General features: G+C 42.1%; 1 protein-coding gene and 1 long non-coding RNA gene across 2 annotated transcripts in view; one reads left to right on the forward strand and one right to left on the reverse strand.

The window, feature by feature from the left end:
* Positions 1-8,431: 8,431 nt before the first annotated feature.
* Positions 8,432-14,902, reverse strand: LOC146042464 (uncharacterized). Its single transcript, XR_014463881.1, has 3 exons — positions 14,870-14,902; positions 12,739-12,844; positions 8,432-9,615 (listed from the first exon to the last, which is right to left on the reverse strand). It is a non-coding gene; the product is annotated as an uncharacterized LOC146042464 (long non-coding RNA).
* LOC146042463 (3-beta-hydroxysteroid sulfotransferase-like) overlaps positions 13,093-15,661 on the forward strand; it is a 49,957-nt gene continuing 47,388 nt past the window's right edge. Inside the window, exon 1 of the mRNA XM_083162455.1 lies at positions 13,093-13,151. The gene's annotated coding sequence lies outside the window, so the exon portion shown is untranslated. The remainder of the gene's footprint in view (positions 13,152-15,661) is intronic.

Genomic DNA, 15,661 nt, shown 5'->3' on the forward strand with positions numbered 1-15,661 from the left:
CAGATGAAGTACAATGCAATGCTACATTAAGGTATTCCAGGCAATACGTTCATTAAAGCCCTTGGGAGACACAGTGTTTAGTCTGTGAATCAAGGATGCTTCTAAACGCAATAATTCCTTATTGCGATCACCTCCCCTGATGCTCTCTGGTACATGATTGATTGTTTGATACTTAAGAGAACAAAGTTGGTGACCATGCATCTTAAAGTGAACAGCCACTGGCTGGTCGCAAGGTTTTCCCATTAATGCTACCTTAATGGCAGAGCGGTGCATGACCATCCTCTCCTTAAATTTCCTGGATGTTTTACCCACATAATAAAAACCACACGGGAATATGATTATATCAACCACACACCTAGATTCACATGTCAACACATGTCTGATCTTATACTTAAAGGCATTGTGATGGTGTTTAAATGTGGTACCTTTAATTAAAAAAACGCAGGTCACACATTTAGGACACCTATAGCATCCAGGTTTTTTCAGAGATACATTAGAAAGTGTTCTATGATCACTAATATCCGAATGTACCAGTAAGTCGCGGAGGTTCTTCCCACATCTATAGCAGGATAACGGTCTAACATTGCGAAAGCATCCTAAATCTTTATCTGAAGCAACTATTGGCCAGAGGGATTTGGTTGCTATTGGCAACACAGGACTTGATGAGTCAAAAGTAGTTACAAAGGGAAATATGCCTTCCTTTTCTTTCACAGGTTTTAATACATTTTCTCTATATAGACCCAGAACCTTTGTTTTGGACTGTTCAAGATGTTTAAGGGCATATCCACGTTCATGAAATTTACTGATAACTTTATCCAGCTCACTGTGAAGAGTGGACCAGTCACTACTGATCCTGGCCACTCTTACCATCTGTGAGTATGAGAGCCCTTTCTTTAAGGGAGGGGGATGGTGACTACTCGCCACCAATAGCGTGTTTCTATCTGTACTTTTAGAAAACACTGGTGTTGAAATCCGTCCCTCCATCAACTTCACATTAACATCCAAAAAGACAATGTCTGATTTACTCCATTTATAGGTAAACTTAATTGGTGAATCTAAGTCATTAATCTCCTGCATCATCATTAGGAAAGTGCTCTCACCACCTCACCAAAACATAAACACGTCATCAATATACCTGCAGAACATCCGGATGTGTGTGCTCAAGCGGTCTGCAGAAAATATACTCTGTTCAAATCCGAATATGTATATATTTGCATAAGATGGTGAGAGCGCGGCTCCCATGGCACACCCGGATGTCTGCAGGTATATTTTGTATTTTTTACCATCAAATACAAAGTAATTCCGGGTCAGAATTAATTCAAGCAGTGTCAAATATAACTCAACATCAACCCGAATTCATGGACTCTATGACACAAAAAGTTCCTCATCGCCATCAAACCATCTGTGTGTGGAATCGAGGTGTATAGGCTTGTGACATCCATGACACACAGAATAGTGTCAGGTGCCATGTCACCTATAGATTCCAAAAACACGTATCTTTAATATATGTAAATTGACCAACAATATGTGGTTGTGCCAGCATGTCCAACAGTTGCGAGACGGGTTGGTACAAACTCATCATCTCTGCTAGGGGGTTCCGTCAGGCTTTTGTGGACCTTAGGCAACGTATATAATGCTGGTACAATCGGGTAATGTACCTTAAGAGCCGCACAACATTTGTCATCAATCAGACCATTCACTTTAGACCTATCAAGTAGATTGAATAATTCCTTTTGATAGCGAATAGTAGGATAACAACGCAATTTGCAATACACAGTTTCATCACTTAATTGGCAAAATACCTCTGATCTGTAGTCGTTAATATTTTATATCACTATACCGCCCCCATTATCGGCAGGGCGGATAGTGATACTTTTGTCTTTACTTAAACAATTAAGTGCTCTAAGCTCTTCAGCTGACAAATTACAATGCTTAACTTTATTAGCAGCCGTGTATTTATGCATTGAATCTCCTAACAGCCTGTTGAGGGTTTTTAAAGAGGCATTATGGCTAATTGGACCAAAAGTTGAAAAGTGCAACTGTTGGACAATTAAGATACGTCAATTAGCCAACAATATGTGGATGTACCAGCATGTCCAACAGTTGCACTTTTATTATGCTAAGAAAGCTTTGAATCTTATCAGAAGCATAAATCTTAAAGGCAATGGAGTCATCTGACGCTGGGCTCCTGCTCCCAAGAGGGCACCTCTCCTCCCCTGTGAGTTTAAATCAGTTAATTGAACGCTGTTAATATTACTTCTGTGGCTGACTCCCCCTTTTAACATACTTTTTGCAAGTGTCACCCTGTCTCAGAAACCATGACCACCATACTGATTGAGCTATTAAGGGGGCACCAATATGTATCTTGTCTCTGGGCAACTGGGACGAAATTACGCCACTGGAACTTATTTCTTGTTTTTTAATGTATGGGGTGATCAAGTTGAAAAGTTATGGTGGAAAATTTCTCCTTGCCGTAACTCTATATTAAATACATATCTATAAACCTATCAACAATGAAGCATGTGATCTTTTTACACTGTTAACAATCCTCTCTTCGTGTGTCGAGTAGGAGCAAAGTTTGGGTTCCAATGTTTGAAGCCATAAAAGTATATTGCCTTTATATTCACCTCTGCTTCTCCTTCATACACACTACAGGTATTTCTACTTAGTCATGGTTTCTATCCCTGAGTATTTTACAATGTCCTCTTCCGAGAAATTATGTTAGAATTCTGTGGCCATTCATCAGGAAAGGCACAATGACATGTAGTGACCTTTGCACCAGAGATAACTAATTATACAAATCCAATAACTCCTGGATGTTTCTAAAAATAATATAAAATAATAATAATAATATAAAGTTTACATATAACTTGGTATACATGATGACTATACACAATGGGCCTGATTCTGGTTCATTCACAAAAGCAAACTCTTTCTTTAATAGACAAAACCAAGTGCACTGCAGGTGGGGCTGATGTAACATGTGCAGAGAGTTAGATTTGGGTGGGGTGTGTTCTTCAAACTGATATCTAGGGGGAAATTTACTAAAGGAAATTTGTAAAAAAATAGGTGTATTTGTATCCAGAAATACACTTATTTTTTACATTTACTATCCCGAAAATATGGCAATTCGTATTCATCTTGATGTGCTATCAATACGAATACGAATTGCTGTATTTTCAGGATAGTAAATGTCAAAAATAAGTGTATTTCTGGATACAAATACACCTATTTTTTTACAAATTCTCTTTAGTAAAGTTCCCACCTATTGTGCAGTGTAAAAATAAACCAGTTAGTATCTACCCTGCACAGAAACAAAATAACTCACCCAAATGTAACTCTCTCTGCACATGTTACATCAGCCCCACCTGCAGTGTATATGGTTTTGTCCATTAAAGAATGAGTTTGCTTTTGCAAGTAAACCAGAATGAGGGTCAATGTGTGCAATAGTAAATAATAAATCTTATAGTAAATAAAAAAATAGTAAATAATAAATAAAAAAGACAGGTGGAAGACTGGAAAGGGTTTGGCAGATAGCAGCAAGCAATGCCGCATCCTAGTGGTTTTAACGACCTAATTTCTTATAGCGATCATTCAGGTTTCTCAAAGTGAAAAGAGGTTGTCTACCATTGGTGCACTTGTATAGATGCTGATAAAATGTAAATTATTTTTTTATTATTCAAATTAAAATATAATTATTAGCACTAAATTGGGAAACAGCAAAATATGTTAAAATAAAGTGGGACAATTGTGTTAAAAAAAGGAAATAGCTAAATAAAAAAAATATATCTGTTCATACAATCCATATGTCACCATGCTTTGAATCCTGTCTCCCCAGTGGCATAACAATAGCCCCGCAGACACCATGGTCGTGGGGAGGCGCTGATTAAGTGTGGGCGCCGGGAGTCTGCGGGGCTATCATGTGCTGCACTGCCGCCGGGAGCCGTGACCATCCTAGCGTCTCTGTTCACAGCCGTCGCCGGGCCTGCAGATCTACTTGTCTCTTGTCTGTGGTCCCGGCTGTCCTCCTGTCAGGCTTCTGTAAATGAAAATGGACCTCTCAAAATGGCCGCCCCCTCTAGCATCCTGAAAAAGTGTCTGCTGTTAGGGAGCGGCCATTTTGTGAGGTCCATTTTTATTAACAGAAGCACAGAAGCCTGACAGGAAGAGAGCCGGGACCGCAGACAAGAGAAAAGTAAATCTGCGGTCCCGGCGGCGGCGGCGAGCAGAGGGGTAAGTAGCGAGGCGGGCTTTATTTTAAGGGGGGGCGGGCTTTATTTTAGGGGGGGGGGCACCCAAATTGCCGGCAGAGGGGCGCCCAATAAATAGTTACACCACTGCGTCTCCCTCTTACTAGGGGCCAGATAAAATGGAGAGCCATAAACAGCCATCCAATCAACTCCTACCTGCCATGTCACGTGTGTTTGAAAAATGTCAAGCAGGAGCTGATTGGCTGGTTGTTTATCAATCTCTATTTTATCATATTTGACGCTTAGTGCATCTGGCCTATGGTCTCTGGAAATTAATGTTATCATGATACGGCAGGAACAAAAATATGTCCAAATTACAGGATTTTAGCTGTTTCTATCAATATTCAAAAATTTCTAAACCAAATCCGAATCCAAACCAAAACAGTTAAGGGTAGTTTAGCCAAAACCGAAAAACAAAAAGCTGAGGATCCGTGACCGTGCGCATCATGGTAACATAGATCCAGCCAAGGGTCCTGATTCAGACCTGCTTTTGGCCCCGTTTACGATGGTGGGAGTCTGCGCAGGGGAATGCCTAGCATTTTATGGGTGTCCCCATGAAAACACTGGGCGTTCCCCTGTATCGATTCTATCACATGACGCCATCTCTGGCCAAAATAAAAGTCAGTCTAGACTGACTTTTATCTGTGAACGGGAAAAAAAAAATCACCCGATGATTTTTGATCCGTGCAGCCGCATGCAACAGGACGTGTAAGCGTACACATACCCTCACATGGAAATGCACGTATGCTTAGGGCCGAATTTGTCACTGTACCCAATGTACGGGGTTTGCGCATGTGCAATTTTGTGCACTCACCAAGCCATTCGCTCTGGGAAGGGAGAGCAGGGCTAGAGCAGCATCAAACATACAGATACAGGCCCTTATTCTGGTTCACTCAAAAAGTCAAAATCCTTCTCAAATGGACAAATCCATGTGCACTGCAGGTGGGGCAGATGTAACTTGTGCAGAGATAATTAGATTTGGGTGGGGTTTTACCCTGCACAGAAACAAAATAACACCCAAATTTAACCCTCTCTGCAGATGTTACATCGATGCCCCCGAATACCCCCCGGATTTGCACTTGTGTTTTACTGACAAAGGTTTGAGAAAACCATCTTCATAAGGTTCACAAGAATGGAATGTTTATTCCATATCCTGGGCATTTATCATCATTCTGTAAACAAATAGCTGGTGTTATCGGCAAGGTTTTATGATAATTTGTTATATGTGTATAGCCACAAAGCCTGTGACTAGGGAGTAACTTAATCTTATCGAACAGATACAAGTCATCACTACCCTTCACAAAATAGCAAAACCCACTAAATTTGAAACAATGACGTCAATTATCTTCCGTAGATCTTCTCATGAGGCAGAATTGTCATCCAGCATTCTGACGTTTGATATCTCACCCCATTGTCAAGAAAGACTTCAAGAAGCGAAACAATCAATGACAGTTTTCATCCAAACATGCTTTATGGTACAGCTGACATTTCTTTTTACTATTGATTCATATAACACATAACAGTTTTATGCTGGAATGTACACAGGACTCTTCCCGATGAGTTGACATGGTGTCCAGCAAGTCTCAGAAACTCTTTGCATCTGTCTAATGTTGATACATCCAAACTTATTTTTTTTTTTTTTTTACAAGACCATGCATGCTCCTGTAGACTCCATTAGTTGATTTCAAGTGTTTGGAAATTAGCAACATTTAAAGGCCCATACACACAAATCGATTTTAGACTTCTTTCTAAGCGATCTGACTAGACCGGGGACCGCAAAAAAGACTGAAGCTTACTTCTCGGCTGAAGACTGGAGAGGAGAACAGCAGAGGAAAGCAAAAGAGCTCAACAAAGCTCCTTGCCTCTTCCAACGATACAGGTAGGCCATGGGCTGCCACAACCTACCTTTATGCCCCCTAGACCACCAGGTGTTTGGGCATTAGGCCTGTGGGTGTATTCAGGCCCTCTTGGTCTGTGCTACAATAGTCAGGCTCCCTCGGCCTGTGCCTCCATCCAGGCCTCAGGCATGTGCCCCCTTCAGGCCCCTGTGCCTTTGCCCACTTCAGGCCCCAGTGCCTGCACCTACTTCTGGCCCCTGTGTCTGCACGCAATAATACCTACTCCCACAGTCAGGCTCTAGGCCTGTGCCCCATTCAGGCTTTATTCCTGCACCTCTTGTTTCAGGCCTCCTGCCTGCACTCCCAGTTAGGCCTGTTGGCCATCTTAGGCCTGTCGGCCATCTTAAGGTTTGCATTCACTTTGTTAGGTTTACAGTAACCCAGTACAAAGTGTGGTATCAAAGTAGCCTTTACCCCTAAAGCTTTGAGCACAGCGATAGATGGCTGTCTATCCAAATATTGCGAGGGGACGCGGATACCTTTCAAGGCCACGAGGGACTCCCCTCGCCGGCTTGACAGGTATCCGCATCCCCTCGCGGGGCTCGCTGCGCTCGCCATGCTTCGGGCTCGGTGGCTCGCTGCGCTCGCCACACTAATCTATTCTCAACTCCACGCCGACGTGGATAGTAGGGGAATGAAAAGGTCGGAGGACGCGCACCGCTGCGCTCGCCACGCTTCGGGATCGCGTCAATCGTGGGGGTGGCGGCCACATATAACGGGGCCATACCCAATGAGAAATGGCCCATATTGGCCCTTTTCCCATTTTTTACTATGTTAAATGGACTCAGTTTCAATGTTAAAATAATTTAACATTGAAGCCTATGGACAAATCGGGTCCATCGCATAGGCTTCAATGTTAAATATTTTAACATTGAAGCCTATGGAGAAATCGGGGGCATCGCGTCGGGCGCGCATAGGCTTCAATGTTAAAATATTTTAACATTGAAGACTATGGGGAAATCGTGGGCATCGCGTCGGTCGCGTCGTGTGCCTTCTTAAGGCACACGACCGACGCGATGTACCCGAGTGGTGCTTTTTTCAAAGGAAATCGCGGGCATCGCGGGCATCGTGTGCCTTAAAGTTAAGGCACACGATGCCCGCGATTGTGGCCGTGCTAGGAAACAAGTACCAGAATTTCTTACTCTATAATATAATGACATACAATACTTTTTAATCTATATAAACTCTGAGTTTTAGATTACTCAGGTATTCTGTGTATACTAATATTAAAGTTCAACATACTACACTAACTGGCGATCTACTCTATGCAACAATAATGGATTGTACCTTAAGGTTTGCCGTTTAGGTGACACGGCCTGGCAGCTGGTAGGTGAGGTGACCTTAGGAAGCGGAATTACGTGCAGCCACTGAAAATGACTGTAGCATAAGGGAGCAGCTGGGAAAAAATGTTAACTGTAATCAGGAACACTGAAGCAGGGTCTAACCTGTCGGTGGTCTTTATCAGGGAACCCTGTAAGGGTCTTTGGTCTTTGCTGCACCCAACAAGCAGGTTGCGGCCCCCTACCCTGGTCCTCTGTATAAGGCTGACTATGGACTGAGATGCTTGAGAAACTGGAGATACTGGATACACATGGAGGTACTGCTTTCCTAGCACGGCGCCCACGATCTAGATTGTATGTGTGGGGCTGATATCTCAAGCATCTCATGCATCTTATGTGTTTGTGCGGCATAAGATGCATGAGATGATGCAATCGACGCGATCAACGAGATTGACGAGATTTTTACATTGCAAGCATCTCATGCATCTTATGTGTTTGTGCGGCATAAGATGCATGAGATGATGCAATCGACGCAATCGACGAGATTTTTATATTGGAATCAATGTAAAAAGGCCCCAAAACCCCAATTCTAATTGCTAACCCCCCCTCATGGGTGAAATGGCCCCCCCATTGTTAACGCCACCCCACTATTGACGCCAACCCGAAGCGTGGCGAGCGCAGCGAGCCCGCGCTGGGCGGCAGTACGCGTCCTCCGACCTCTTCATACCCCCATTATCCACGTCGGCGTGGAGTTGATTTTATATAGTGTGGCGAGCGCAGCGAGCCACCGAGCCCGAAGCGTAGCGAGCCCAGCGAGGGGACGCAGAATACATGTAAAGTAGTCCGCGTCCCCTCGCCACGCTTCGGGCTCGGTGGCTCACTGCGCTTGCCACACTATATAAAATCAGCTCCACGCCGAAGTGGATAGTGGGGGTATGAAAAGGTCGGAGGATGCGTACCGCCGCCCCTCGCGGGCTCGCTGCGCTCGCTGCGCTCGCCACGCTTTGGGTTGGCGTTGATAGTGCTGGTGGCGTTAACAATGGTTATTGGGGGCTCACGATTTTTTATCTCATGGATCTCATGGTTCTCCTGCATCTTATGGATGCATAAGATCCATGAGGTTAAAAAATTGAGTCCATCGTGTTGATTGTATGCCTTAAGTACCTTTAACTTAAGGTATACAATCAATGAGACGGGTGCCATGCTAGGAAAGCAGTACCCACATGGAAATGTAAACTGGAGGTCTTGAGAAATATAGTAATCGATGGTGAAGTTCATCAGTCTGGGAACCGATGGTGATGGCTTACTTGAGTACTGGTGTAATAGGTGTCAGTCTGGAACTGAGGTAGGTACTAGGCCTGGAAGCCTGAGAGCACTGGAGGTGCAGCTTGGGAGCCGATAGGTGATGCTGCCTGGAAGCCGATAGTGATGCGGCCTGGGAGCAAATGATGATACATGCTAGTGGAGACCTGGGAAAGCACAGACTTCTACACAGGAGCTCATGATGGTAAGCAGAAGAGAGTCTGGCAGCTGGAGGGTTAAGCAGGAGATTTGCTAGCAGCAGCACAGGTGCTCAGGTAGCACTGGAAGCAATAAACAGGAATTAGTCTGGAGCCTTGGATCGTTGACTCTGGAGACAACTCAAGGAACAGACTAGTTGATCGAGGTGATTTGATAGTGCTGGAGTATTGACTTATATCCCCCATGCTTGTCTGTGATTGGCTGCAAGTCGCAGCATCAATTAACTCAGGAAGCACCTGTGCATACCTTGATCATGTGATCAAGTGCTATGGTCGGAGTGTCAAAGTTTGCAGGTAACCTATTGGAACCAACATATCAGCTGATGGTCTTCAACACAGAGGAGCCAAGAATGCAGACAACCTGAAGTAGCCTATGTAGAGGTAGAGGAATCCTCAGATGTGATTAATGAGTTAGAAATGTGATGATGATGATGCTGCAGCAGCAGCATGGACACAGACACGCCTGGAAACACTTGGAAATAGAGAAAACAAATGTGAAACAAGTCAGGTTCATGACAGGAAGGTCCCAGCAGTCAGAATCCTGGGCTGTTATCATTTGATCCGAGAGTAACTCGACAGATGGAATTCAATGTTCCGGCTTTCGGGTGTTGGGAAGTCCGTGGATAGTCAATTAACGGCCATGAATTCAACAATACACGTCCGTTTCCTACAAAACAGATCCAACTTTAAAAAATGTTGCATCTGACACCCTTCAATGCAGTCATTGACAGAATTGAATAGGTGACGATATTTCCCCTATCTGGAAATATTGACACATTCTGAATACCCCCTTAAAAGCTTTAGTAAATTTAAACCAATGATGGCATGCATAATATATTAGCATAAAATATAGATTTCCTATTAATTGTGGAATTAATATGGTCTAAAACATTTAAATGATAATAAAAAGATAAATACAGAGGAGGGTAAGATCAAATAGAATTGGTCATTGTCCCGGTCCAAGCTGTAGATGTTGTTTATGACAACTGGATTCAAAACTGAAGACTGATTCTTGATACCTCTGTTATTTTGAGGTCACAGACATTCTTTTGCGGACAATGAGTTATCGCCTTTTTAATCATAATCAAGTTATAACTCACCAAAGGTCTAATATCATAGTAATGCTTTTTGACACTCGTAGCTGGAGCTAGCACTCTGGTCAGAATAAGATACTCATGCTTAGACTCAACTTTCTACTGTACCCATCAGTGGGTTATTATTAAAATGGGGAGGAATCCTGTGCCAGGCCAAGCTGGCGCCCCTATGAGAATTATTGTATTTCCAAAATGTTCTACAAAAGTGTACAGTATATCATGATTCCCCTCTCCTTTAAGGATCAAAAGGGTGGACAGTTGTGGGATTGAGAAAGTGGAAGAGTTTTAAATAGTGTCTGCCAGAGAAGCACGATGACCACATGGTCACGTCATCAATCCTGTTTCTATTCCAGTCCTGTTGGACTAGATGAAGCATGTAAGTGGACTTGGGTATTTAATGTAGAGGTGATTTAGATTGTAGTCTTTAGGATTTGCCTCCAAGCAAAGGTTGTTACTCTCCAAAAGTGCTTGAGTGCAGACCAGCTGTTGTTTCACTGAATGTGTTACATACTTGAGATACACAGTGAATCACGCCATTTCAGCCCAGCCACCGCTTTACAATGACAATAATGTGGGCATTGTGTAGCGGGGTACTGGCCGTGATAGTGTGATAATGTCTCTATAACCCCCAGACCTCCCCATTTTGTAGAGCCATGTGTACACTAGTTGTGGCAGTCCAGTCATATTGGGGAATAGTTGCGGGTATGATCAGTCTACATCTGTACATGACAAGAACTGGGAAGTAACAGGTAACAAGCTCAGGCGTATGCTACCAAACCACAGTCTTGTGTGACCTAATAGTTTTGCACAATGTGAATATACACTGACTTGTGTCCTGTTTTAACTAATAGGATGAAGGGGATGCTAAAAGCATCTACCAGATAACACTGTGGAGGCTACCAGTAGCAACTCCTCTTACCCAGTTTTCAACTCTACAAAAGCTTCTAGATTTTCATCTTTTCCGTAATTCCTTACCAAATCCAAATATTCTTCCAATTTTGCATTCTTCTTATATGTAGGCCTGCTGTTCCACTGATCTTTATCAACCTTCTGATCTAGATTCAAGGCTTTGTTCCATGTGCACCCATCTGTTAATATTACTTACTATAGTATTATTATATATTACAGTTTCTATTCATAATCAGAACATGTCCAGCATCCCGGTGGTCTGGATGCTGTGTTCACTATACCGAGCCCAGTGCCGGAATCCAGACATTAATGATGCTGGCATCTGAACCCATTGTCTGGATGCTGAATGGTGAGGAAGCAGGGCAGTTTAGTTTTACAGTGGGGACGGGAGGTTAGGATTAGGCACAATTTCGGGTTATGCTGCAGAGGGAGGGAGGTTAAAGGCTCCTTGGTGGGGATAGATTTAGGTGGTGGGATGTAGGGGTTAGGATTAGGCACTAGTAGGGAGGGTTTTGGTTAGGGTCAGGCTCAGTGTTAATTTTGTCAGGGATTTCCAATTTAGTTTTAGTCTTAGTCACTTTCCTAAAATTTGACATAATGAAATGTCACATTTTAGTCCAATTTTTGAATTGTGTCTTAGTCAAGTTTTAGTCGGTGGATCTTGATGAACATTTTCGTCTAATTTTAGTCATTGATTTAGTCATACAGATGGAGCCATCCTCAGCCAGCCCAGCAGTGCGACATATCCGTAGCGATGGCAGATGCTGTTGCGGGGTGTGGCAGGCATACATTCACACCAGTACTAGACCTGGGTCGACCCAGGAATCTAGGCTAGTGTGAAAGGGGCCAACCCGTGAATTCCCGGTTATGCCCCTGCATTTTCTGGTGTGAAAGGGATATAAGTGAATCTAGGGCCAGAGAGGATGTAAAAAACTGTATAAAATACAGTATTATTAATGAAAGAATCCTTAAAATCAATCCATCAAAAAATGTGGTGTACTGACAAAAATTATACAGCATTTTCATCTACTCAATTTTAGATTTTAGTCAAGACAACATGGATGAATATTTAGTCAACATTTTCATTATTAAAAAAAAATCCTATTTTTGTTATCGTTACATTTTAGTTACAGAAAAATCTTCATCGATGAACAGATTTAGTCTCAATTTTAGTTGACAGAATTAACACTGGTCAGACTGCAGGGGAGGAGGGTTAGGGTTAGACTGGGGGGGGGGGGGGGGGGATAAGGGTTAGGCTGCCAGACGGTGGGGATAGGTTTAGATGGTGGGATACAGGGGTTAGGATTAGGCACTAGTAGAGAGGTTTGGAGTTAGGTTTGGGCAGTACGGATGGTGTAATGGTTAGCATTACTGCCTCACAGCGCTGAGGTCATGGGTTCGATTCCCACCATGGCTCTAACTGTGCGGAGTTTGTATATTCTCCCCGTACTTGCGTGGGTTTACTCCGGGTACTCCGGTTTCCTCCCACAATCCAAAAATATACTGGTAGGTTAATTGGATTCCAAAAAAAAAAAAAAAAAAAACCTATAATGTCTGTGTGTGCGTGTGCATGTGGTAGGGAATATAGATTGTAAGCTCCACTGGGGCAGGGACTGATGTGAATGTTCAACTATACTCTGTAAAGCGCTGCGGAATCTGTGTGCGCTATATAAGAAACTGTTAATAAATAAATAAATAAATAGGTTCAGGCTGCATGGAGTAAAAGTTAGGGTTAGGCTGCAGGGAGAAAGGGTTAGTAGGGGCAGGGAAAAGGTGAGTATTCATACCTGACCCATGTTGGGATACCCTCCTTCAGGATACTGGCCGGTTATCTGCATGTAAACCTTTGCATAGCCACTGTAAATCTTTTTTCCAGCAATAATAATGATGATACTAATATAAAAACAGAGTAAATACATTAGTTATTACTATGGCCGACTGTCAGCGATAATTTCGTTAATTTAATTGTGCTGTGTTTTTTGTAACTATGCTTTACAGCATATAGAACTTGGTTTCCCAGTATGATCATATTAAGCTGAACGCTGATGTTTTCTTTGTGTGCTTTATGTTAATTAATCATTGTTATTCTTGAACTTTCATGTTTAGTAACATCTATTTACTTACTGCCAGCATAACCTCTGGCTCTTTACTATTGGAAACCAACACAGTGACGGGAGATTGACTATTAACAGGCTGAGAGGTAAGAGGTCTAATAAGGTTAACATTTCAGATGGTTTCATTTGTTTTACATGCAAATGACTAATATGCAATATTCAGTTTGTTAAGATTAATTCAATATATTGCATTGTATAAAACCCATCATATTCTGCTGTAAAAATGCCACTCATTACAAGCATTCAGTAATAAAGTATCCTATAAGTACATAGAGGCTCCTCTCTTCTAAAGAAGAATTCAAGTCCTTTGTGCACCAGTGGCCACTAGATAAAGTCCGGATTTTTTCAGATCACATCCATCAGATCACATCCATCAGATCACATCCATTAGACCATCAGAACACCTGAAAACATTCCAACCATCATGTCTTTTGATTTCCCCAGCATCTGCTTATCTGAGCTGGTCCTGGCTTCCCAAATATGGGGGGGAAAGTGATGGGGTTCCCCCGTCTTTAAGAAACCAGCATGGAGTTCTGGACCGTTCCTGGTTCTAAAAGTGTTATGCCACAGCAGGGGGACACTTTTTATGCAAGGTCCCCCAGCAATCACATGAATACCATGGATGGAGTACCTGGGGGAGTGGGGGCCCCCAACAAAGGGTTGCCCCCCCATGCTTAACCCTTCCAGGGCTGAAGCCTGGGGCTGTCCCTGGTATCCCTGGGCAGTGGCTGATAATATTGTTGAAAAAAATAGAATAAACATTTAACATCGGGCTGTGTTGTGGAACAACAAGTCCCAGCAAGCCTTTCTCCCGCATGCAGGAACTTGGCCAACCACAAGTCCCAGCACGCAGGGCATTAAAGGTCCCACTGGGATTTGTAGATTTGTAGTCATACTGCATAACCAATGTCACAATAATTAAACACGTACACCCACAACAGTACAGCTTTATTACATACAGTACATGCAAACACGCCTATTCATACACGCAAACATACATACATGTTAAAAAATAGCCAGAAATCGCATCTATTACCAAAATGTGGTTTCTGACTTTATCTAACAAAAAATTGCACCTATTATATTTGTGAGTATTGATTTAAAAAAATTGCGGTACACTTATACTTGTGTCGAAAAAGACACCCAAAAGACATGAAAAACTAATATAATGGAAAGGCTGGCGTAAACTCTGTATAGTATAAATGTAGGCACCAATAATTGTTTTAACAATGAAGAAAGTATCACAAAAGCAAGCAAACCACAATGGAAATACGAAATTCTTTTACTTTAAAATGTTGATATGTATAATTTATTGCCTGTCTCCTACTTCTAAGCAAATTAATGCTCTAAGAAAAGCCTTTTCATTCATGGCCACAGTAGATGTTGTGCATTTAAATTATTAACTCGCTTCCAAAATTCATTAGACAACTCGCACATAAAGCAGACATTTCATACACAGCTAAATAATACATCAATGGAAATCTTGTGAAAGGCTGTGTTGCTATTTTAAAATAAAATGAGAACTTTTTGGATGTTGCTGCCATCTTAAGGTACCGACCCATCGTTATCAGCCTATTAACATATTCATGTAATCTCTCAATTTAAATAAACCAGAAAAATGCACTTTCACTAACTAATTAAGCTTAGCCCGCTTTGTGGGCCAGATGTACTAAACTTTGAAAAGTGATAAAATTGAGAGTGATCAATGACTAACCAATCAGCTGCTAATAATAATAATAATAATAATAATAATAATAATAATATCAGCATTTGTGATAGCAGTCTGTTCTATACTCATACGTACTTTGGCATAAGTTAGCTCCTGCTTCAAGTAGTATCACAACCAGGGGCGGATTCCCAACTAATAGAAACTGGAAACATTTCTAGAAGTTGCCTAACGTGGGCGGCCCTAATTGAAATGTAGGTGGGACCAGCAACAAAATAGGCCAGATTAATCCATCACTACTCACCTGTTTGGAACCAGTTTTCGAAGCTGTTGGTTTCAATACAGTGACCCCCAGACCTTTAAGCTGCTGTGGAACCCAGAGTACTGAATTGAATGAAAATAAAGAGGGATTAGTATTTTTACAACTGCTGGAACTTCCATTGGTAACATAATCTTGTTATGTTATATAAAGATACTAATCCCTCTTTAATGTCATTCAATTCAGTACTCTGGGTGTTGTCCTTTATCATTAGTACAGTATATTACCAAGGACTATGGTCTAATGCAGGGGTGGCCAATCCTGTCCTCGAGATCTACCAACAGTCCACATTTCCAAGTCGCCTAGCTGGTGCACAGCTGTAGTCATTACTAACTGTCACATTTCAAACCTGACGCATTCATTCCTACTATAGATCCACAGGTTGCCTGAAAAACATGAACTGTTGGTAGATCTTGAGGACAGGTTTGGCCACCCATGGTCTAATGCTTCAAATAGGAAATGTGTATTAAACATAAAAAAGCTGGATAAGTTTTTTATTTACTTTCTAGCTACTGTTAAGGCACTGTTGTCTTCTCTTTTACTAAGGGTTTTATATCTTAATGGGTACTAGTAAAGACCGTTAGTAGATCCTAGGAAACAATCTTTGGTAC

This window comes from Crinia signifera, chromosome 19, assembly GCF_055691185.1.
Source record: "Crinia signifera chromosome 19, ASM5569118v1, whole genome shotgun sequence".
In the NCBI taxonomy this organism is placed as follows: Eukaryota; Metazoa; Chordata; class Amphibia; order Anura; family Myobatrachidae; genus Crinia; species Crinia signifera.